The 26,432-nt window shown below is 40.4% G+C and overlaps 1 protein-coding gene across 1 annotated transcript in view; it reads right to left on the bottom strand.

Annotated features, from left to right (window-relative positions):
- Positions 1-21,014, bottom strand: part of ctnna2 (catenin (cadherin-associated protein), alpha 2) — a 312,279-nt gene extending 291,265 nt beyond the window's left edge. Inside the window, exon 1 of the mRNA XM_085778569.1 lies at positions 20,687-21,014. The gene's annotated coding sequence lies outside the window, so the exon portion shown is untranslated. The remainder of the gene's footprint in view (positions 1-20,686) is intronic.
- Positions 21,015-26,432: the final 5,418 nt, after the last annotated feature.

The following is a 26,432-nucleotide window of genomic DNA, read 5'->3' on the forward strand; positions in this document are numbered from 1 at the left end:
GAAACAAGACTGTTTTTTTTATGTCACCTGAGGCCTTTAGGGTCAGAGATAGGGTTAAGAGACAAAAATCTGATGATCAGAATAATCCTTATTTACGGCCTAAATAGGATTCATGCTGATAATTATGCTCTATAAAGATGGTTTCAGTCACATATAAATGCTATTGACTCAACTGAATGAGCAGACTGCGAGCATAGCAAACAAATGACAGTGCACAAAACTATTATATCACTGTCAATGAAAGTGAATGTTCTGGTGACTCATGTGAGGTATTTTATTGTTGGTGGAGATCTCTGTAACTGTAAAGACCATGACAGTCTGCAACCTTTGAAATCCAAATTGCAGACACATTATAAAACAACAACTCTTCAAAACATGGAATAACAGGGTTTGCGACGATGTGGGGGATTAGCTGGGAAGCAAAATAGAATTTAGAGATGTTACTACTTGAGCGAGTCTCTCTCAAAGCTACGGAGATGGAAAACAGCTGAGGGACAGTCATCTGTCAGAGAGGCTGCCATCTGTAATGTCATTATTCAGTACATTCAGCTGCACCACTTATCAACAATTGTGATGATACCGACTGAATGCTTGGGGAATACATTTTTTAAAGAAATGTTAAAACTCTATTCACCATGTACTGTACCAATAATATGTTACCAGCATCACCAGTAGTCTAAAGGTGTTTTCACACCTGCCTTGTACAGTGAAACAAACTCAAATATGTTTCCCCCCTTGGTGTGTATATTTTGGGCAAGTGTGAATACAGCAGTCAAACAGGTGTGGACCAAACAAGCGGACCAAGATCCAGCTGAAGAGGTGGATTCAGTTTGGTTCAGTTCATTTGAGGTCTGAAACCCACCTCGATCCGGCCCAGTAGCAAAAAGTCTTAGGCGCACAATAGAACACACTCTATCTCCTTTGCAGCAGTGTTTCTTTGTACAACTATGAGAACAGCATCGTAAAACGTTTATCAAATGCTTTTAATGCTCAAAATTCTCTGTGAATGTCTGAAGGTGTGTGAGCCAGATCAATATTAGAACAACGAGTGCAGTGTGCAAGCTTTCCATGATTGTTTACTTCCTCTTAGCGCTCCCTGCTTTCCTCCGCCCCAGGCGTTTCTGACCGGTGATTAAACGTCCTCACCATACATTTGGTTTTGTTTAGAAAACCTGATCCACAAAATGTGAATGTGAAAGCGAACTGCACTAAACAAAAAAAATTAAAATAAACATTGCATTTGGTTTTGACTAAAGCAAGTGAACTGACAGGTGTTTCCTGGTGTGAAAATGCCCTGTTCACTATTCAACTACAAGTTTGACAAAGTTTGACACACTGTCACTGTCACACTGCTTTGGATGGTCATTAACCCATAAACCATTATTATGGTTTACAGAGCTAACTACGTAACTACAGTATGTAACTTTGATCACACACATCCCAACTGCATCGTATCACACATCTAATGCTGTCCAGCAAATTCCGTAAAACCAAAAAGTCTTATGTTAGTTTGGTGAGAAACACACATGCTGTCCCACAGTTTTCGTGAGTTATCCTCCTGTTGTCACCAGACATAACTGGGAAAAGTAAAAAAAAAATTTTTTTTAAAAGAGAGAGAGAGAGAGAGAGAGAGAGAGAGAGAGAGAGAGAGAGAGAGAGAGAGAGAGAGAGAGAAGAAGGAGAAGAAGCTAAATCTGAAGAGGGTAAAAATCTGCTAGAGTATGGAAAGAGGAGGGTTTACATGAATCAAAAGAACATCACACTGGGCAGTAATCTGTGATAGCTGCTATAGATCTGTTTTGTGCAGCAAACATGTTTTTGGTGAAGAGCATGAATCACATTTAAGTTTTGTGAGATTTGTGAGATACCCTGTCATCTACTGTGTACAAGTGTGTGTGAGTATGTCTGTGACTGACGCAGAAATACTGTATATGGAAAAATGACAGGAAGTAATTGATTCGCTGTGATAGAAAAGGGCGCATGACGTCCGTCCGACTACCCATTTCTCCGACCATACATTTATTTATTTTTGCGTCCATTAGTCCGAACTTCCATTTCTCCGAGTTAAGTAGCCCTTACCCTTAACCTTACCCTAAACCTAACCTTAACACCGTAGAATGGGTAGTCGGAGAAATGAGCCGTCGGACTTATGGGCAGTCGGACTGATGTATGCTCCCCGGGAGAAAACATGCAACAAAATGCAAATACTGATAAAGTTCTAAAAAGTTTCTGTAAAACAGTTTATTGTTATGACAACATTTAAACTAGAAGCTGATAGGCATGTACTGTATACCTGCTTTACCAGCACGCAGCATTGTTTACTGTGATGCCACCATCTATTTTCTGACTAAATCTTACAACTGTTTCCCTCTGCCCCAGGACAGGCTTTGGGGGAGGGCGATGGCGATGTTTCAGAAGGTTTAGAATAACACAATGCAGAGGGAGGAAAATGGGCCATCTGCTAGAGTTTTGAGGATTCATTCTGGAAAAGAAATCGTGGCATAAGCAGTCGCATAAACACTCTATTCATGCATTTTTTACATGAAGTCAGGAAAAAAAAATTAATAATTACAATTTACAGTCTTTGTCTGCTATTCATTCCATTCCTTTGAGTGTCTATTATTTTAATGTGATTAAGAAGTTTGTGTTTGATCACATGACTGAAGTGCAGTCTACATAAGAGCTTTGTTCTCTGTGGGCACCTTCTCGCTTGAATTTGGGATCCTGATTCCTGACCACGAAATGTGACTTCACACTACTGCCTGGTGAGCTGAGTTGGATAATTAACAGGTCTGCAGTGGTGCTCACTGCTTCCAGTAAATTAAGCCTCCCAGTCTGATTCTTGCAACAGCTCTTCCTGGCTGGCTGCACTCATGAATTCCATATATTACTAAGCTACACACTACTACACACCATCAGTGTCCATAACGACTCCATTACAACTTTAATGTAGACTTATTTTATACTGTATGAGTAACTGGGATAAAACACATCTTTGCATTGCACTGAGAGCTGTTTCAAATATTCAGCCCTCCTGTATATAAAATGAAAATACCTCTGAATCAATTCTAATACAACAGCAGGGCTGCCTACAGCCTCCAAACTTACTGCAGAGTTTCATGAACTCAGATGAACATTTCACAGGTAGAGACGCTGCTGGTTTGAATAGTGCTGCGCAGTGATTTGTGTCAGTGCTGGAAAGCAGCGTACTCACTCGTCAATTCAGCACTATAGCCTGCAGATACTGTGCATGCTGAGTTTGGCGAGGGATGCTCGCCAAATTGTAGCTTTATTGTTAATTAGGGTTTCTTGCTTTGTGCGTTGGTGTGAATATGACTCCAGTTGTCTCTGTTCATTAAAGACTTCTGCTTACCCCAGATACAAAATGCCTAAATGCACCTCATGTGTTTCCCCCATTTACTGGTAAATTCCTGATGAAAAATAAAGTGGAGTCAATATTATATTAAACGTTAAAATTAGCAGATGCATAATCATATCACACTGTCTTCCTAAGACGTTGCAAAAACTGTTAAGACATGTGGATGACAAAAGTAGATAGATCCGCTGTTGATACATTTTTACAATACATTAGGAGGCATGATGGGAGCACTGGTCTGCAGTGACCTTTGATGATTAAACTCCATGCAATAAAGCGTAGTCGTTATACCTTTTACTGAAGCAGTGAAAATATGCATATCAAATATAAACATCTTGATTAGGGCCATTATTTTGTTGCTCATGTGAGCTCCTGCTTGGAAACACTTTCTAATGGAATAACCACATGGGCAGATGGGCAGCACAGATGCTCAGTGGTTAGCACTGCAGGCTTATGGAGAATGGAGGTCCAGTTCCCGCCTTCATACAAGTGGGGTTATTCCAGGTGCTTTGGTTGTCCTCCTCCATCTTAAGATATCTACAGTGGTTTGCGCCGATTGGAGACTTCAAATTCTGAATTCTGATAAGTTGTGAATATTGTGAGTTAGCTCTGTAACAGACTGCCTAGTCCCACATGTTTACCTTTAATTTATCCAATGATGGACATGATAGATGTTTTAGATGTACTGTACAATGCAAAAACAGACACATAAACTGGCTTAACTAAATAACTAAGTGCTAACAAACCATACAACTTTGTATTAGCTCCATGGCTGCACACAGCTCTCCCTGCATTAGCAACTTCAAAGCTGCACTGCTGTTCTGCCCCTTCTATCCTAGCACTGGTGTTGAATGTTGCACAACTGTGATAGAGTTTGTAAGCAAGTCACTGCTAGAGTTCATATGGGTACAGGCTGAAGATTTTTAAGCACAACACGAACACAACTATCCACACAATTCCTTCTGCTGTGATTGTTTTCTTTGATTTTGTGTCCCCAAAAATCTCTTTTCATCTAATTTTAGCCATTGTGTGATTTGAACTGTGAAATCAGGTGAGATAAATGAAGCTAGAGCACCAGCAGGAACATTCAGCATTCTGCTCCATCGCTGCTAACTGAATGGCATGTTTGTCATGCAAGGGTGGCAACAATGAAGAAGTGGTAATGATGGCATCTGTGGCTGGCTGGCCACATGGTGCCATTCCCTATAAATCAGCTCATTTGTCACCTAATGCAGAAGCTTCTTGATACTTGTTTGTTTTTACTGCCCATTAAACAATATTATCACCTTAGGTTCTGTTTATGTCAGCTCTTCCAGGAAATAATGCTGACGACATGGCAGGGAGACAACTGCTAACGGATGTAAAGTAGTTACCTAGGCCGAACAGGTGTCCACTGGATTGTGTGCGTATTTGTGTGTGTGTGTGTGTGTGTGTGTGTGTGTGTGTGCCAAACTTCCCTCCGGTTTGCTACAGTTGGAGTTTAGAAACTGGGCTACTGCACTGTCTTAGAAATGGGATGGTTCATGGTGCAAATTTGACTGCCTGAATTCACCAAAGTGTATCTCACACTGAATGATCTTTGTAGATTTACTTGACTGAGCAGACAGAGTCCACTAGGTGCAGCGTTTCCATTCGCATAAATAAAACATGAAGCAAAGCTTTTGCTGTGAATGTAGAGTTGCAAATAACATTTCACATCAAAGACTAATCTGTCCTCTGTTTTCCTAAACTTCTAAAGCCCAATGTGACACTTTAAATTCATAAGAATAAAAACCTGAAAAATAGACACAGTTGATAACCTGGAATTCTAATACATGATTCAGTTTTATTCTTGAGTCAAGAGAGCTGCAGATTATTTTTTCTGTTGAACATCTTATCAGTTAATTAACTAATTGTAGCAGCTCTACATACTACATGTTGGTAAACCTGAACCCTTTTGTATAGTCAGTGAAAGTTTGTACTGGATTTCAAACTGCCATCATCTTTCTTCCTAACTCCACACTTGATCTCATTAAGAAAGCAGCTGATCCAGATTGACCTGAACAAATAAGTAGCGTGGACACGCAAACAGGGCATCTGCAGTCTATCAAGTTTGTCTATCAAGAGTTTTCAGACAACAGTGAGAACCAACAACCTTTCAGTGACACATGGAGGTATACATTTATTAACATCATACTGAGATTTTGATTCATGTCAAATTAACTGACTTTATATGCATAAGGACCAATCATCAACCAAATGTGAGCACACACTAAGTAGGAAAACAAGTGCAGGCTACCTTTCTGGAAATGTGCGCCTCACACTGTAGCCAGGCAAACAAGAGTCCCTTCTGGCTATGGCTGAGTGCTACCAGGGTTACCTTGGCATGAGCTGCACCCTTGTGTGAACTCTCTGTTAAGTACAAATCCAAAGTCTCCCAAAGGAAGAAAAGCAGAATGGCTCTTTCAGAACACAAGGAGAGTTTCTGCTGAGAATCAGTGATCCAAAACCTGTTTTTAGTAATAATAATTTTTTTAAAAAAGACATAAAAAAAAGATCATTTGAGATCAGTCATTTTGACTGACAGGGTCATTAAAATCCCGTCATAATCTATTTTTACCAGTCACTTAATTTGTTTTAAAAATGATAATAATGACATATTCAATAGCATTTAATTTTCATTCATTTTTAATTAATATTCAGTCCAAACAAGCTGAACAGAGAATCCACACCATGGATACAAACATCAAGCAGATGAATATGTAGGCTCACTTTTTCTCCGCACTGCAGTGACAAAAACAACTGACTGTGGCCCCAGTAGCTACATGAACAATTAAATATGAACAGTTCATCTGCTGTGGCCTAAACGCACAGTCTCACACCTTCCTCCTGGTCCGCATGGACTTGAATCGCGTGCCCGCTTGCGCGTAATCAAATGTCTCAACTCTCAAGTGGGATTGCTGCAGTGGTTATTGTCATGAGGTTTCGGACTTTTGCCTCGAGCAGACGACTTCTCAGGGCTGTTTTGATGTTGTTCTGGAAGCTGAATCTGCGCTCTGCTGCCACACTGGAGACTGGAATTACAAGCGCCACTTCAACCGAAGCAAGACTCTCTGAACGAGGGGTTTCCTGATCCTGCAAGCGCCTGCTTCAGCGGTAGGAAATCCCGCAGCATGCGCTCCTTCTGCACCAGTGGATCAGCTGCACCGGTCACAGACGCGCTCCAGAGACTCCTGTCCATAACTCTTGAATGCGCTGTCAGCACCACCCGGACAGCGAGATGCATTGAGTACGGTGTCCAGGTCAGAGATGATGCTCGGATGCTCCGATGGGAATCTTTTTTTGAATGATTTGGTTACCTCCGCAATGTACTCTGTGCGTAAAGTTGAAAATGTCTGTGCATCTACAAGTGTGAGTGTGGTGCCACAGAACCTGCCGTCTTGTGAGGCCTCATTGAATTTTTTCCTCCACTTCACCTGGCCCATTCACCAAGTCTTCCAGACTGGCCAGAGTCATGCTCACGACAGGTCAGATGGGCGAGATATTAACGTCTTCTTTTTGGAAGACAAGGTTCATGCGGTTCACCACGACCAAAACGTCAGTCAGTAAGTGAGTCAAAGCCGTGAACCTGTATGTTTGAAGGCACTTTCTGATGCCCTTAGCCACCGGCGGGCAGTTTTTTGCATCTTCCTCCTCCCTCAACTCCGACACCAGAGCAGCCCAGTTGGCATGTATCCCCTTAACTGCCCTCTCTGTAGCCAATGGTTGTTTAGCGTGTAGCCGATGGTTGTTTTAGGCTCAGCAGGTTGTGTTCCCCCATTTCTTTTTGAAGTTCATTTAGTCTGTATGATCGTATGGGAGAATTCTTGTCTTCTTCTTCTGGCGCAACAGCTGTGCAACTCCGGCCTTTCGGCCCACCATCACATTAGCTCCATCACTTCCAAGTCCAACAACCCGAGCCATAGCGACCCCATTTTTTTTGCTGTGATGCAATCAGCAGTGCCAGAGGCAATTGCGTAATTGCCGATAAACGCAGTTTCAGGCTCTCCTTTCTATTGAAGTGTCAGGTATGTGATTAGCATTTTCTCCACCGTCATATTAGTGGTTTCATCTACTCCAACCTCTGCTGTTGGCGATGCAGTCATCAATATCGCTGGTTACGGTCTTCGCTATGGCCTCTTCCATCTGACAGACTGTCATGGTGCACTGTTAAGGTTTGGACAGCCGGCAGACTGTAAGAGGTTTATCAGGTCAGGATACAGGTGGCTCGGGGTGTTTGTTTTAGCCATATGTAGCACAACCTTAAGTTGTGTTTTTAATGCCTCGTTGCAGGCAACCTGGGATTTCTCCACATGTTTAATCATGGCCACACTCTGGCTGAGCACCCTCAAAGCCTCAAGGTGGCTGTGGCTACTGTTGTGGTCAGTTAATGCTGATTTTTGCATGTTCCTGCATCCTCTGACAAATCCGTTACTCATATTCGCTTTTTTACATATTTCGCAGAACATTTTTCCATCCTCCCTCCTCAGCCAGGAGAACTCCTGCTCTCACTGAACTCTGTACTCCGGCCTAACCTCCTTACTGCCACTAGCTTGCTCCGCCGAGGCCAAGGGCTGAGTTTATCCTTCATCTTCCATTGCATCTGTCCCTCTTTTTTCACCTTTTTTATCAACATCATTGGGCTTTTTAAAGAAACTTCTGACACTTAACTGCCGTGACATTTTTCTGAGTGAAGCCAACGAGGTCACGCATCAAGAGAGACAAGAAACAATTTTAATATACTCATCGCCACCGAGTGGTCAGGGGTGTGAATTACAATCTGTCAAAATGACAGACGGCCTTCAGATTTTTCCATCACCGCTTAAAAAAAACAGTCAATGACGGGAATTATTCGGTTAACACGAGCCCTGATTTGAGATGTGTAAATTTTGTGATCATTTGAGATTACATTGCAGCAAATTTTCTGCCTGGACAAAACTAAAGTAGATGAAGACAGGAGGGGTACGTTTTTGTCACATATACAGCTACAGTAGTACAGTGAAATTCTTTTTCTGCATTTAACCCATCCCTGAGGAGCAGTGGGCAGCCACAGTGCGGCGCCCGGGGACTAACTCCAAATTATGAGCCAGTGCCTTTGGTCAGGGGCGCTGGCTGGAGGATTAGGCTAGCTGACATGTTTTCAGTGATGGGGGAAACCGGAGTACCCGGAGGAATGCAAACTCCACACAGAAAGGACCTGGGCGGCCGGGGATTCAAATCCAGGACCTTCTTGCTGTGAGGCAACAGTGCTAACCACTGCGCCAATGTGCCGCTGATTCCACAATTTCCAATAGTTTTCAAAGGCAGTGTCTTGTGTTGTGAAGACCTGGGGAAAATAATATTTGGTCGTTATTGGTTTGCCTAAAAGCACTGACTCAAACTAAAGGTAAAGATAAATTACCAATGCTCTCTGTTGTTATTTTGCTGTTTAAAATGCATAACTGAGAAAAATGCTGGGACACCATGATCAGTGCATCTCAACAAAGCAAACGCAGCTGTGACAGTTAAGACAGATGTTCTGCTGAGTCAGGGCTCTGTTGGTGTGTCTGTGTTGATTGAGCACCTTGTGTCCAGAGCTACAGCATCTAGCAGTCAACTAGCAACACAAAAGAAACCAAATCATGGCAGTTACTTTACTATTCAACACTTTTGCCCCCTGCTAATGCTAACAGAAATCCTCTGCACCTTGCCACATGTGATGCCACAGTGGCCTTGTAGTCAGAGGCACTACTACACTACAAATAAGGCAACATTACAGTACTGAGTTGATTTTAGGACAAATTATCATTAATTATAAAAGGTCCTATGTGCTTGAAGGGATTTTACAATACTGGATTAGAGAGTTATGTGTTCAGATTAACCTTACCATTTTTTTTCATATGTGCATTTTTGCATTTATCAACCTGAGCATGCCTGCTTACTTAGCAATGCACACAAATATTTAAAAAAAAGAAAGAAAACCAATACAGCATATTTCATTCAGTGTCATTCAGTAATTCAAAACACACTCCATTGAACTACCAACTGCTCCTCTATTGAGAGGCAGGCCCAGCCTGCTCTCTGCCACCGCTCCATCTGCTAACTGCACCATGCTCATCGTCTCCAACAGGAAGCCACACAGATACAGGTTCAAAGATCGGCAGATTACTGATTCTAACCTGACACCCTGAACTCACATTTTGTTCATTCATGTACATAATGAAGAGAACCACTTCAACTTCTGTGTCCTCCCACAGTGAGGAAACAAATCTACTGTAAGTAAGGAATTCTGAATCCTCTGTACTGTTTATACAGTACAGTATGTGCGCATGTGGCTGCTGGTGTGTCTCAACGCTGACAGATTGGTGATCTGTCCAGGTCACTGCATGCAGGGTTAAGCTCCAGCCTGCCCACAGCTATGAAAAGAATAAACTGATAAAAAAAAGGGGGGGAATGGATGGTTGGATTTTTACAATCTTTAGAATTCACCAAACGCCACAAACTATTGAGGCATTTGTACCTCTAGCAGGGAGGTTATGTTTGTGACCCTGTATACTTGTGTGATTTTTTTTCTCTTCAGGATGAGAACAGAACATACAAGTCTCTATGACTTAAATTTTAGCTACTTTTTTCACAGTACTTACAAAAGTATATCTCATCAATAGCTATTTTTGTTTTCATGTGTTATTATTTATGCATTACCATGCTCCTATAGTTTCTTTCTTTGGCAACCTTTATAGTTGATATAGTTTAATACTGAACTACAGTGCATGTAAATTTAAATTATGTGTTTCTTTCCTCTTGGAAAATAACTCATAACATTTTAAGTAATAAAACAATGCATAACATGGGCGCCGATTTATGTTTTTGCCCCTGGGTGGGGGAGATTCAGAAGATTGCTGAATCGATATTGAATTGCAGGGAAAAGAATTGCGATGCATTGCTGAATGGATTCACATCAGTCAGATTTGCTCATGCAGGCCTATGGTAAACTCTCATGATTCATTCACACATACATCTCAAGTACATCAACTGCATATTCAGGGCTTTAAGTGTACTACTACAGTGTGATTTCAATTCTCTCCTTAGGGGGTAACTGTCTCTTAACTCATATATCATCCAGTAATCTTCAAGGCAAAATCCCCATCAAGTCACCTCCCTCTGTGAGTCCACGTTGGTACGGATTAACGTCACTCCCATCAATGTATTAACAAATGAGGTTAATACATGATAAGCAGAGAAATAAGGTCAAATCCAGTGTTTAAACAAGCAGGGTTTAGTATTTCTAAATTCCTAGTGTTTATTTACATTTAGTGATAATGCAAAATTTACACAAAACAACAAATGCTCACAGGAATAAATTGAGCAAGGTTAAAAATACAACCTCTGAAATAAAATTCTTATTAGCATTCTTATGGCTCCTGTTAAACCGTGTGTTGCCAAGTAAAACTGTCTGAGGGAGAAAAAAAAATCTTTACAAAAACAAAGACAAGATAAAAGTTAAAAACAATGCCAAAAACTGTGAACACAACAAGTCAGTCCTTCGAGAGTTGGGATTGAGAGCTTTGAACCCTCAAAGGGATCAGAGATTTTAATTCATTGATAGATCTCCTCATAGATGTAGATGTGAGCCGATTTCTGTAAAAAGGTATGCCAAGAGAGAGATGGACTCCTACTGAAGTTGGTTATTGTCCAGCTAATTTCTTTGTCTTGATACAATATGAGGGTGCAATGTCTTAAAAAGGATTCATGTTGTGGACTTTCACACAGACTTAACTCTTTCTCTGAGTATTCTTCACCCTGCGGTTTTGCAAATACATGCATATTTGTCACAGATAAAAAAAAAATATTCCAAAGTTTAAACTCTGCTTGCACTGCATAAAATAGGCATCAGCGCTTCTTTACCATGTGACACTAACTTTGTGACTAAAATCCCTGTCATTTGTCATTATGGAAAGTTAATATGCCAACACTGAGTTGACCCAGATTCAGAGCAAGTTAAGCACATACACGGTTGCGTGGAGCAGTGGGGGGAGTCTCTAAAAGCAGAAGCCAAGGCTCAACCTGTCATATCGCTGCTCTCCAGAGCCATGTTCGCAGAGCGGCCAAAATAGGCTGATCAAAGTAGAGCACAACCTGTGAAATTCTCACAGCAGGCTTGTTCTCATAGGAATTCATAATGCTTTCTTTAAAAACATAATGCAAACACCGCAATGTTGGATAAACACTCTCAAAACAGTAACATGTCCTCTGTCCCGGCTCAGTTGGAAGGTGTCCTTAAGAAACATAAATCAGGACACCTCAAATGTGTTTTACAACATATTTTCCAAACTCAATCTTTTCCTATAGTTTATCCTATAACGCAGCAACAATCTTAGCATTAAGGTTACTGTTCATTGCTTACTTTTGATGAAAGACCTGAGCTAAGATCATGCATTGATTAGCCTTCGTGTCAATGGTCTAGACATAACAGACAGTGACTGTCAGCTGCTGACCAAAACTATACAAATAAAATGCCAAGACTACACAGGCTGGTGGTCCCTATCAAATAGATCAAATAGATATCAAATAGACAGGCTCTGTCATTAAGAGCTTCCATTTATCATTACCACATACTTTCACAGCAAGAGTACACACAACAGTACAACATTAAATGTCAACACATACACTTGAAGAGGAGCCTGAATCAGTCTTTAAAAAAACAAATGTGGTTGAGCACATGAAAAAACTGTGATACACTTGGATGAAGAAATTTCTCATATTGTGTAGCCAAGTGACTAGCAGTGTCAGTACAGGAAACATTACCATCACTACCATCATATATTCACTCAGATTATGTGCTTGTGAAAAATGCAATATGTTCTTCTGACAGCTGAAATCGGTCTTTTGACTCTAGTAGAAAATGGGATATTCACAACACTCCTTTTCAGTATAGAAGACATGACATTGACTGTCCACACTGCAGTATACAGTCCACATATAATGGCATAAAACTTTTTCAAACTAAAGAAAAATCATTGTTGTTTTATATCTACGATGAATATACGATATTTAGGAAGTTTAGTCATGTTGTGGCATTAATGACCTTGGTATTGTATGTCAGCATTATATTGTATTGTAAATTAATTCTTATATAATATTAAAATTATATTGTATAAATATAAATATCCCACTCCACTGTATTTCCAACCTCACTTGGTTGTTATTAACACTTAATTGCTAACAGGATGGCTTTTTTAACTGCTAAAATAACAGTCATCACTTTTATATATTTTAAACTATAATTGAATCTTTGTATTGTTATTGTTTATTTATTTACAATCTGTCAGAAATTTTACATTTAAGGCAGAAGATAAGTGTTTATCTCGTGAAGTGTACTGCTTGGATGTTGCAAAGCACATGATGAACACTTGGGTACCACCCAACAAATTTCCAGGATGATCTCATAAGTGCATCGCTATGCACTGTTAGAGCATAGATAGTTCATACTTCCCTTTGGAGGGCTATTACAGTCAAATCAATCTTTCACCACTACTACCCTGCAATTTATCTGTGTCAGATGACCAAAGCAGGAGTTGACTTTCCCCTGGAAACACATTTCAGTGCCAAACTGATCAGGTTTAAAACAACTGAGTTGATTACTTACATATGGTAAGACTCACAACCTTGAGAGAATCCCGTAAAATGCTCTAGCAGCAGAAGAGTGGTGATAAGTTAAACCTGTGGCGATTTTAAAGCCTGGTAACGCAACGAGCAAAGTTTCTGTCTGCATTTCGGCTATGGTCATATTTCCTCGATATCACATGGCAGTAAAAAGAACGACAGCAGCCTGTTACTCTGATAATCCGCCTACTATTGTGAGCATGTAGCTACTGTAGAGTTTGTTTGAGCTGCAGCAGCTGCAGCTACTGTACAGCTAAAAAAAGGAAGGATAAAGTAAAAGTTGTAAATGGAAATGGAGGAGGTGGAGCTGATGGTAACTGAAGCGATGGTGAATGTATGGCGCGAGTTCGTCTGTCTCGGGTCATCATGAAAAGAAGCCTGGCAGTGTGGAGTCAGAGCGACCTGATTATACGACGGTCAAAAAGTGGATGAGAAAAGTCTGACTGTGAAAACATGGAGCTGCTTCTGAGCTCTCTGACAGCTGTTTACAACAACAACAACCATATCAATCACAGCCTTGTAGGTGAAACTGAGTCTGAGGCCGTCATCTGTCTGTGCCACAGGCAGAACACTGGTATAACAAAACTGCCCAGAAAAATGGTGAAATGAATGAGTTATTGTAACCCCATTCAACTTTCAAAATGTTAGCTCCTGGCATCATCTCCCACAACTTCCATGTCAACTAAATGGGACAGCAGTAGCAGTGATCTTGTTGGTGCTTATTTGTATTAAAAAAATAACACACCGGAGAAAACATCTAAAATAAATGCAATGTCATTCAGGCTGAAAGTGCTACAACTTCTTTTATACGTTTTTTAAACCCGGTTAATGTATATATCTATATAATATAGATATATATATAGATATATATATATACCTATATTCTGTTGTGGAAATGTAATTTCTTGTTCAGAATCTCAGTCTTAAATTTAATTATCTGTCTTATCCGTGTTCCGTGTATTTGTCTGATAATTATTGGCCAATATCAGGCCAATAATCATTTGTACCAACAGATAACGTGCATCCTAACACCAACAAAATTTTACAAACATATGACAATATGTATGCACACATCACACTGTTCAGCATTTCTGGAAAAATCACCAAGCAGCTGGCTCTAAGCCTTTAACACCCCAGTTTTTGGTTTATTTATAGAAAAGATCTATCTTATCTCGACTTACGAGGTTCATTTCAAATTTCATGAAATGCATTAATTTAACTTCAGGAAAAAAATAAAATAATTAAGTGACCCCATTCCAAGCTCCTAAGGCTAAGCCCTGAATGTCAAATCCTAGAATCGCCCCTGGTCAGCATATAGATTTTCTGTAAAAGGAGAGAAGAAAAGCAGGCACCTAACAATAGAAAAGTTAATGCACCAAGACAGAGCACACACTGTGGGGGAGGAGCTGGGCCAATACTAGGAGACCATACTGGTCCCAGATGTCATCTTTGGTGGGGGTGGAAAGGAGAGCGTGATAGAGAAAAGTGGGAAATCCGGGGGACACAACAACTGAGAGGATGAGAGACTTTCGAATGGCCTCTGGTAAGACTCTCCGCAAAGATTTGTCTTTATATAATCTAAACAATAAGGTGCACAATGGAGTGTAGAGACACAGCAGAAGAAGCGAGAGTGTAAACATGACCTCTCATGACTAAAGAAAACAACCACTGTAAAAGTAAGGAAGCCCCTGAATGTTTGCATACAAATTAGCCAAAGGTCACTTCACTGCACTTAACAATTACCTACATCCTACACAGAAAAATTCTCCTGTTTTTATGGAACTTCAAATGAGACACATCTCTTCAGCCAAGGCTAAGAAAAAAAAGTTAATTTAAGTGTGAATCCATGCTCCTTCTCCTTATAACTTTCTTAGTATCTAGTTGAAAGTAATGATGTCTTCTCTCTGAGAACAAAGACAGGAATATCTCACATCACAATCACCCCTGAAGAAACTGTGGACACGACGTCTAAGGAAAACATGTTTCATATAAATTGCAATAACCAACAGGGATTGGTTGTACAACTACTTTGTTATCTTAAGAGTATACTGGTGTTAAAAAAAAAACAGTCATCATTATGACAGCTTTCAATGAGGAAGTCAAGCCATGCTGGATCACTAATACCCCGAAGTGAATCCATCCCTTACCATGACTTCGAATTTCAAAGTGACTTGGACATGCATCTCCCTCTCTAACAAGACTGTCTTTGAAGCCTACAGTTCAGACCAGCCTAGTCCGCATGAATAACAAGGCTTCTTACAGTGAGACATGGACCACTGTTCAGGTGATGAACTGATCAGCACCAGCTGGATAAATGCTTTGTTTTCACCAAAAATTGAATAATTTTACTCTCAGACTGCTCTCACAGTGTGCATGTTTTCCACTGATACGAGTAAAACTTTATCACAGGTAATTTCACCATTTAATTAAAGTTGTTATCAAGGAACAACTTCAATTTAGCTAGGAAGCTGCTTTGCTTGTTTGAGAGATTTACAACACTTGATCAAGTGAGCTCCACCCAAATGATGAAAATAGAGTGGACTAAAATACTGCCTGTGGATGGAGAACTGGAGGCTCTTACAATTTGATGACAACAATGTGCTCCCCTCATCCTGTGCTTTCACATCTCATCTATCATTAAAAGTGTCTCTTTTAAACCAGGAATAGTGGCATTTTAGCAGCTAGTGTTTCATACATTCCCTACAGTGTAATATTTAATTTTCAAACTAAATTTAAGATATGCATATGCCTAGACTAAGGCTTTCATGACACAAAAAGACTACTTTTTTATAAAATAAACAATATTCTATCAGTAAGGGTGGGACCCTTACTGTGCGTCAACACCAAAAGCTTCCAAAGCGTCAAAACACCGTAAGTCAATTCATTTTCAATGAGAGCCCGGCGACACTGAGCGACCAAAGCGTCAACTGGCGTCACCGCGCTTCCAAAGCGTCCAAAGTGTCCACCGCGCTTCCAAAGCGTCCAAAGTGTCCAAAGCGTCACCAGACGAGAACTTGAGCCTTGGTTAACTTTAGGTTAATTAGCTATGACGCAGTTAAGCGGCAACCTGTCAGAATAGAGATGTCCTTCGGCTGCCTTTTTTTCATCCTTCAGCTCCCCAATGACCAGCGCGATCGAACTTTGACGTCAGTCACATGACGAGCGACCAAAGGGGCTGAAAATATTTGCCGTTTTGGCGTTACTAACCTCTGACCCGGCGTGGCTTGTTGCTACTGCTACTATGGTTCGTTTCTGCGTGTTTCCGACTTGTCCGAACAAAATGAGCAGCTGGACGAAGTTCAGCTTCCACAGGCTTCCTCTCCACAACCTGGACTCACTAAAGCTCCGGCTGGTTGCGCTAAAAATGGACCCGAATGCCGAAGTGGAATGATTACTATCAGACTGAGCCGGACAGCGGTCAGAGATGACATCATCCAGCTCAGAGGTTAGTAGGTCAACCCACAGGCCCCGGGTGTTGATAACAGGTCACCCCGGACTCAGAGGGGAATAGCACTAGTGTATCATAACAAAATATTGGTGAAATTAACAAGTTTTGCAACAGATAATGTGTTATTTAGAGGCTGCATTCCGCTGCCCCATGTACTCACATTATATGGATATACGCGGCTCTCGGCTGGATCTAATTTTGTCGGAACGACTTGTAATGACACCAAAGTTATCTGGGTGAGTAAATGATCGTAAGGTCCAGATTGTAAAAAACAGTAATTAGCCTATCCTTTAAGTAGGTGGTTTACCAGCTGTTTTTCAAGCGATTCTCTCATTTTTATGCAGTTTGACCATCACATGAAACTGACCACTTTGTGGAGCGTGAATTGCTTCCATTAGTCAACACTGCAACAAGTCATATGACACATACCACAAACAAGCTAGGTGTGTGAAAAAAGTACAACACATACCATGTGTAATCTTTGAAACTTCAGGACCTGGACACTATCACTTCCCACACTGTAGTTTTTATATCAGACTCACACCTTAAAATCTGTGCAGCTCTATTAGCAGCTTTTGTTGGCCAAAAGGGCAGAAATCCTATGTTTCTGAAGTACCATTAAAAATTCAGCTGCAACCTGAATACAAGATCTGTGCTGCATAAGATATTAAATTTTGATTAAATATTTCCACACAAGTCAAGCTGTGATGACACAAGGGGGGCACAGACTTTTGCACTTTTCATTTATTTAAAGTTCATCCGCTTCATAGGAAACAGAAAGAACATCAGATTGACTTCTTGTGACTTGTGTTGGTTTGTGAGTAGTTCCTTGGTGAATTGTTATTTAACCACACCCACCAACAGATGTATGAGTAATGGGTGGATGCCGAATTGATTTTTTTAATAGTCCTATAGAGAAGAAAGCTAGACTGTAACAATATGAATTTCAGCTGCAGCAGCCTTTTTGATGAGCATTGTGGGTGTGGTCTTCGAGCACACTAATAGACATGAAAAGGAATTTAAGAGAATAACCTAATTTTTTCTTGCTGCACCAAACTGCTGCTGACACTATACTTTCAGGCATTGCTGGATCATCTAATTTATTGTCCCCACTGAAACAAGTGCTCTTCTCTTTTTTATGGTCCAGTGTGGAATAATGTTGCATACACAGTTAACATATTACAATGTCACACTTTGGTGAGTTCACTCACCAATGTGCAGGTATTTGATAATAACAAGAACAAAGTGGAAGTGATTAATGCAAAACTAACATCATAACACCTGATTCTTATTCTTTCTAGGAAAGCACTTCACACTGAAGAGTCATCACCTGTCCTTACATGGAGAACAACAATATACTGACTACACAATATGTTGCCTTGACAACATGACGACATACAGTATATGTTTAGCTAAAACCCTGCTGAGTGTTCGCACGTCCTCGTTGCAGCATAGGGTAATGCAAACCCCTGGGGTTGTGAGAATTAAAATTGATGTGGTAGACAAGCGCACTACAAGTATTGATTGCTCTGTGTTGTCTCTATTGCCTCATCTCTCATCTCTTAAACAGTATCAAACATTTCTGCAAGCGCTAAAGCAAGAGAGAGCCTAGGAGGGAGGCAATCCTGTTCCAGTTAGTGGGGGTGTCATGGCTACCTCAGAGCTCTGCTCCACAACAACAGGGGGTTCCATGGTATTCAGCCAATATCACTTCCTCTCCCGGGAGACAGGGAACACAATGCACCCCTGACTACCATTGATTGCATAGTCTCACCCATAAATTATGGCCTTTACTTCCCCAGTGACAGAAACTGTTTTTATTCTACAAATGTCATACAGTAAATGAGCCAAACACATCTAGATAATTACATACAGGTGGCTGTCAAAGCCTGTAATTTGGTATTATCAAATGAGGAGTGCATATGAGATGCATACTTGCCAGGAATTATTGTCTCAGAATAACAGCTAGTTCAAATCAGACAGATTTGCTCAATCAGGTTTAAAAGCTTCTTTCCGTTCATTAAGTCTGATGATGTTTAACATCTCGTGAATTAAAGGATGCATGGCAAAGGTTAACAAACTACTGTAACAACATTATTATAATGGATGTAGTGTACTGTAAAATGACAGAAAATGTATCCCAAAGATTAAACAAAAAAGCCTTGCATAAAAGACAGTATTAAGCAGATGGCTGGACAGTTAGACATATGCAGATAATTCCCAAAGGGCAAAGAGTCTGTCCATGCTTGGCAACATGGAATCACAGCTTTTGTCTTGTCTGTCTTTAGTAATCTATAAAAGGCATATTAAACTGTTAATATAGTTGTTGTGAAACAAAATTACTGCAACTACATTGTTTCTTACTCATAATCGCAAAAAGGAAATAACGTATCCTTTGCATTTCAAAAGCAAAGACACCAAACAACAGCCTACCCCAACCCTACCAATGTGACAATTTATTACTTTTCACAGTTTTCGTCATTGTCAATGTGTTATCTTTGAGTTTTAGAATAGTCTGATTAAACTTCTATGTCCCTACACCACCTTGTACCCCAGAAACATGTGGGTGGCATTCTCTATGTTTCAATATCTTGCAGACTAATAAATTGAATGATTAGCAAAAATATTTTCTTTTTTTTTTTACAAAAAACAACAACGTTTACAGTCTTGTCTGTCCCCTATACCTAGTAAAATGACAGGGAACAAGAAAAAGCAAGAGCCCCACAGCACCCATGACAGTGAGTGTGTGCATGCCTCCTTGCCAATCAAAAGTTCAGAGTCTAAATACAGCCACTATGTGACCCCTAGAGGCCTCTGGGATTCCTATATCCAGTTACAGGAAGAGTGTGTGGCTCGCTCACTAACTTACACTGGGTCACACAGGCTTTGATCGAACTCCTGCTGCTTCACAACACTGTTGAATGCACTTGGCCTGAGTGATGCATGCACACACAAACATAAGCCCACCACCATATCCAATATAAACAAAAACCCATTCATCATTTATAGGTGTTCAATAACCACAGAAGCAGGGTGTAACATTAAAAGACATTTGTCACTCAACAGCTGACTGAGCACAGGCTATGGAGAGATTTGTCATCAGTCCTTCAGCTGCATATATCAACTCTGTTTGCATCATAGTGGTAACGTTAGCTACTGTGCAGGACAGCTGAGCTGACACTGAAAATTGTAAGGCTTGAATCAGCTGCGTTAGACGCATCCTGCCAGGTCACTTAAACTAATTGTTCTCATTGTTAATACAGCTTTCGCTATAAAGTAAGGGTGCACTTGCAGGGGTGAGGCACGGATGTGTACTTAGCTACTTAAAAACGAAAGAAAAAAAAAAACCTCGACTCAGCCCAGAAGACGTAATAAAGAATTCAAAACCGCTTTGGTAAAAAAGAAAAAACTGACATGACTTGTAATTCAGCTGCGGGTGACAGACAACGAGTGGTGAGTTTTCCTTTTAATCCGCGATTAAATTAAACAAAAGAAGCAAAATGGTCGGATAAAAAAATTAAGAGCGCTCTAAAAATAAAAAATAACGTTAATAATAATAAACGTGGGGAAATAAGCTAAATGGTCTTTACATGAGTGATGGAAATAAACGATAAATAACAGCCATTAACGCAGGTGTGGGACCCCCCGACACTATTTTAATACTAGCATGAAAGTAGCTGGACTCAGTTAGCCTTAGCCGCTCCAGTAACGTTAGCCTAGCCGCTTTAGCTCGTCTGTGTCCGTCTCAGCGAGTCGGTCGGAGCACTGAGCAGGGCTTTCAGCACTCGGCTCACTGGATAGCAGTGCTCGGAGTGTGGTTTAGATAACGCTAGCAGAATGGGGCGAGTCTGTTGATATTAGCTAGAGAAAATACCCCCCCTCCTTTGGCAGGTGCATGCCGAGGAAGCCTGTTGTGCTACAACGAGCTGCAAAGTGTTTTCGGCTTGGGAATTCATTTTTGTTATACCGCCGACTAGCTAGATAGATAACGTAAGAGCACAGCGATGAATGGGGGAAAAAAGCCGGACCTCGCCTATGAGCTAATGTTAGCAGCAGCAGCAGCAGCAGCAGCACATCGGGTCAGCCAGTGCAGCAGCATGTGTACCACTGCTATCAGGCTGACTGCTAGCACGTAAAAAGAGAGAAGAAAAGAAAAACATACCCCAGTTAACAAAAAGAACAGCGTCTAAGTCAGTACGCACCTTTAACCGTTGAAGATGACACTTCTCACAGGTCCACAAACTGTGTGCAGCGCTTAGTTTCAATGAGTATTCCCCCCAAAAAAGAGACGGTGTCCTCCTGCTCAAGCCACAGTGAATGGTGAAAATCGACTCAATCCGGACGCTTTCCTCAATGCTGTGGTGCTGAATCTGAGCCTACACGCTTCTGTCGGCGTCTCTCGGAAATGCCTCCTCCTCCTACGGCTCCCTGCGAAATAATGACCCCTCCCAGCTCTCCAACCGCAACAACGGAGTAGGCAGGTGCAGATGATGGTGCGCCAGTAGCGGAGAGCGTTGCAATATAGTGGGCTGTGTGGTACATCCCAGGGTTGTCAAATCTGGAGAGTCTCTGTCTTTGACGCATGCGTGATTCCTGGCGTAAAGGCTGCGCCCCCTTATGCGCCCCGCCAGTGTACACTTTTTGTCTTGGGAGGGAGTGTGAGCTTATTCCAGCTGTTGTTTAGACATAGGCCAGACTAGGCTACTAGGCTGGTCTCACCATACAGTTATATAACCTATTATGAGAGAAAATATGAATATTTCTGAAGGCTGTTCGAAAAGTAGGCTATTCGATTCCTAGAAATAGTTTATGAATGGGTAAAGTGCAGGGATGATAGAAAACGTTTCTTGTTCTTCATTTAATGATGGACATCAAGTGATAGGCTATTTTGTAGTAAGCAAATGGGCTGTAAGTGTTTATGATGTGTTTATTTTGTAGGGTGCTGCATAAAGTTGATAGATGACAACATAGTAAAACAACATTAATGATATAAAGCCTTAAATAGCTTTTTTAGTGGAGGTTATAATTGCTGGCAAATAGGCTACAGTGTATTATTTATTATTTGTGTATTCACATTTAGTATGCCAGGTTGAGGCAGATCAATTCTGGGTGTTGTGAGTGCTGTGTGCTGAAATAACTTGAAGTAGATTAAAGTGAAATCAAATGAAAATCCAATAATGAAATGAAGATAGTTTTGACTAATACATTGTTATATGTCAAAAGTCTTGTGAATATTTGAAACACCATTTTTTCAGAGTGTGAAAGTCTGTCCTATAGAAAGAAAAACAAAAACAAAGGCTTAATCAATTAATCCAGTGCCTACTGTTGCAAAAGATTAATGAAACATTAATTAGTTTCTCCTACAGTATGATATACAGTATTTGTTTAGCACCATGATGCAATATCTTCACTAAGTAATAAATGAATTAAACCGATTTTTATTCGTCTGTGCAGGTCAAATAGCACAAGGGCAACTGCAACATGCATAAAACACCTGTCTCAAAGTTTAAATGAATTAGCATATGACAATGACTCTAAATTAATCACTTTTATTATTCCAAAATTTACCTGAACAAGAAAAATACATAAAGTCTTGAGCTGAACAAATAGAAGGTCATCAGTTTGTGCAGTACTCTGTCAGACCTTTTTGCAATATAGTATTATTTGAGTCATCAGAGAAGAGCATAAGTGATAACTTTAATGAGCACTGCATTTCAGGTGTCCCGGTGTGCCAAAACAGTGTGACAGTGATCCAGTGAGCACAGCACCAGGACTTGGGACAAGAACAGGCTAAATGGAATTCAGAAGTCATTCATTTGATTATTTATACCTGAACCTTTCCAGCTGTGACACGTCAAAATGTCTTTTGTAATGAGAAAAGGTGACGGTCTGTAATGAGATTTGAAACTGACAAAAAAGTGAAGGGAGCTTGATAGCTATGTCAGCTTCCCCTCCTACTCTTCCTCCTGTATTAGAAGCACAGTATACAGTTAAGAATCAATTACTGTTATACGAGTCAGCATGTCTGTGCTGAGGAGTCCTCTGATACCCCAGATCTAATGGTGTAATTTAATTGAATCAGAAGAAAACATAAGTGGCTGTCACATGTGCTCAATGACTAACAGCATCAAATCCAGCCCAAACATATCATGCACATCTTCCATTTTAGACAGGCCAAGAGCATTTTAGAAAACAAATGCTGTAATACATCTGACTGTAGCAAACATGAGAAAACAACAGGTACACACAACTACTACTCTGTCAGATGTAGCAAATTGCAGCACACTAACAGTGTCTTTCTACAGTTCCACAGGAGACCAACACTATCAGCATGTTGGCTGTTTATTCATTTGGTTTTCATTGACTGCACTTAAAATACAAGTCAGTCAGCGAGAAGGAAAATTTACGCTCGGTAATATTAAGTGACCCCTTTTGCACCAATGAGCAGACTTGCTAATTACTTCTACAAGTGTGAGTGATTATTGACTGAAGGCCTCTGCTTAAATTATATTGTATAATTTAAAGAAATAAGTTCTAATAGTATATCACTGTAAAATAATTTAAGTTAGCTAATTTTACAGTGTATTTGTTCTAGTAACCTACAGAGTATTATGCAACATTTCACAGAGAAGTGCAGGGCTTTCCTCTCCCAGCCTAACAGACTGTATAACATGAATGCTGTCAAATGTACATACAACTTTTACTAGCACCCGGCACAACAAATCCTCCTGCTGTCTGGAGACATTTACAGTTATTGGATCTTTCCTCTGTTCCCCTCAACAGAGGAATCACATTTCATACCATCACAGCCCTAAACTGTCTAACATCACAGACCATCTCTTGGACCAGCTCTACATACATTAGACCATATGTTCACTTAGACATCCATCCTTATGTCCTCTATTATGTACTCATCTGTTATTGGAACCCAGCGGCAGGAGGCAAGGCAGTCACTTTGAACAGCTGTATCCTCTAGTTCTACCGGGGGGATCTCAGTTTAGATGGGATATAAAGCTCATTCTATGTACATATCCTTAGCAAGCCCCAGATTTTAACTTCAGTTGGACATGCCAAGAATATATCAGGAGGCATCCTAATCAGATGCCGGAAAAAACCTCATCTGGGTGCATTTCCATGTGATGGAAACTCTGAGCTCATACCAGTTATCTGGAGCTCCTCACCAACTCATTTTGGTCGCTGCCCACAGCTCATGTCCATAAGTGACGTTAGGAAAATAGATTGATGGGTATAATCGGGTAAGCTTCACCTGCAGGCCTGGCTTCCTCTTCACTTTGATAATCCAATACAGTCGTATACCTGTATAACCACAGATGAATTATCAATCTACCTGTCAGTCCTGCTCCATTTTAGCTTCACTCTCCTTACACAACACCAACATAACGATTCTGGAAATGATCTCTACCAACTTAATGATAGCAATTTATCTCTCCATTCTTTTGAAAAAGTTAATCTCAGAAGCTTGGTGAATAGGTATTGAGAGGAAACTCAGATACTTTTATGTTACTAAATTCAAGTGCACTATACTGTAGCACAGGCCACTGATACAAGGAAAAAGATAGAAAACACGGGTGTACTGTACCTGGTTGACTGGTGTAAAGATTAGATAGATTTAATTATTATGTTAGCCTACATTCATTTGACTGTAATATATCCAGTTCTAGTCATTAATTTTTCTGAAGAAAATTGTTGAAATATACAGAAATGTAAATTATATCTGTAAATATATCTATCAAAGAATTACATTAACAGCTATACGCCTTTTCAACAGCACCTATCTACCCATTCGTCACCATGTCAACCCATAGGATGAGGGGAGATAACCTAAGTTATTTTCAAGATAGGTCGGTTGAACTTTCAGACAATTACAGAATCTGCAATAATCACTGAACGCCTTGGAAAAGTTATGCCTCCCCAGGATATTGAATTATGTGCACTTTGAGCCAACATATTAGGTCAGTAAGACACTGCTGAATTAGATTGAGCTCTGATATGCAGCTGTGGCAAGTGAACCCCTTCTGAAAATGAACAGTCTTTTAAGGAAAATGTTAAAACACTATCCTAGTTGAAAACTACACCATGAAAATCAGGGATCACAGACTAAACTTCTCAATAAAAATAAAAAATAATAATGCAGGGCAGAATAACAGTGAGGGTTCTAGACAGTGGTGGGCATTATCTTTAGCAGCAGATTTTTTTTTTTTTGCCTCTATGTTTATTTGTCTTGGGAGAAGAAAAGAGCAGGAACAGCTGCCCATTGTTTCCCATATGCCCATGTTTTTAGTGTATGGCAGCAATCCAGCACAACATGTTAGCAAGCTATTTCTCATTTGTCAGATAGAGGACCGTGACTATGGGGTTAGTGTAGACTTGGCTCTCAGCATATCCTGGTCTTTCACTATCTGGTTCATTGGCCTGATCCATCTGGAGCGAGGCTACACTGGGAATAAACCTATCTTTGAGTTTGAGGGGTTGTCAACTACTTTATTATATTTAGACCAAGGCAAGCAAGTAGCATAAAGCAGTACAAGATGATAAGCTTCTTTTCACTTGTGAAGCTACGCAGCTTCACAGTGTGCAGATTTCCTCTGAGATTTTGGCACACTGCTGTTCACCCTGTGTTTATGTGCTACGATACACAGTGTGCATGTTCTTATGCTGATATTCCCAAATAATAAAATGCAGTCTATAGGCTTGGCTTTCATAAAGCCCCAGCTGTTTGGAGCACACATTCACATTCCAGCACAGTGTCCAGCTGGGCCCTCCCCTCCACCCAGAGGCCAGGCACTCTGGGGACTGCAATCAGAAAATATCCCTGAACTGGCTTCTACAGCTCTCTTAACATAATGAGGTCACCACTACACCCAACCTGCTGTACTTTGGGCCTGAATAATAAAGTTTTGCAGTCTCTTGGCTCACAAATCCCTAGGCTTTATACTGTGAGTCAAAGAGATGAAAATGCAGATGAGGATAAGGGTTTGGGGCTGCAAATCCTGAAAACTTTCATTGGCGGTTAATATCTCAAGAGAAGAATAGTTTGGGTTTTCATGTTTCTTTTCATCCCCTTTTTGTCACATGAGGGTCATTCACATCTGTTGAGAACAGATTCAAGAGCCATTTCAATTTCAAATGCTAGAGCCATGAATGGCCACAGGCAGGGCCATTCTGGACAGGCTTGCAAGCAAAAAATAATTACCACTTAGGGTGAGAAAAGAGGTTTGTCCCTGTAGACTATGCATCACCTTTGTGACTCTACAAGAAGTGGGTGTATTAAATCAGAGTCTCTTATTTGCACCACCCACAATGACACACAATTATCACAGAAAGTAAAAAGGCTATGGGGAAAGGTTTTGATTCACAACCAGTTACATAAGCAGTAAAAAACATCCTATAGGCAGTGAAAAGTGAAGTGAATAGACATAGTACAGACAAAATTTGTGTATCAAGAAAATGCATCTGTGTATGCTCCTGGTGATTTTATATATATTTGACAGTCATTCATTGTATAGGCTTGAGTAAGTTTATTATCATGATGGGAATCATGATGCACATTTAATATAATATGAGTTTCCTGCTGTTGAATTAGGTCCTAGGAGAATTTTGTTTTAACTATAGTACCAACTTGTACAGGCACATCTTTCCATCCATTGAGATAATCACAGTACCAATCACCATGTCATTTATTCTGACTCCATTCTCTTCATGTGTTATCTGTATCGTCCAATCAACACAAATCTATCACTTGGTCTTCAGTGTTATTGAAACTGTTCACACATAATGAGCGTGTGTGTGTATGTGTGTGTGCGCGTGTGTGTGTGTGTGTGTATTTTTGAAAATTTACAAGATTGCTCTTTAAATGCAGAGCAGAAGAGTGACAGTACAGTGATTACACTGAAAGAGCACCCCACTTTAAATGATCATTTTATATGA

The sequence above is a fragment of the Trachurus japonicus genome, chromosome 1, assembly GCF_045865225.1.
Source record: "Trachurus japonicus isolate A0001 chromosome 1, Traja_1.0".
In the NCBI taxonomy this organism is placed as follows: domain Eukaryota; kingdom Metazoa; phylum Chordata; class Actinopteri; order Carangiformes; family Carangidae; genus Trachurus; species Trachurus japonicus.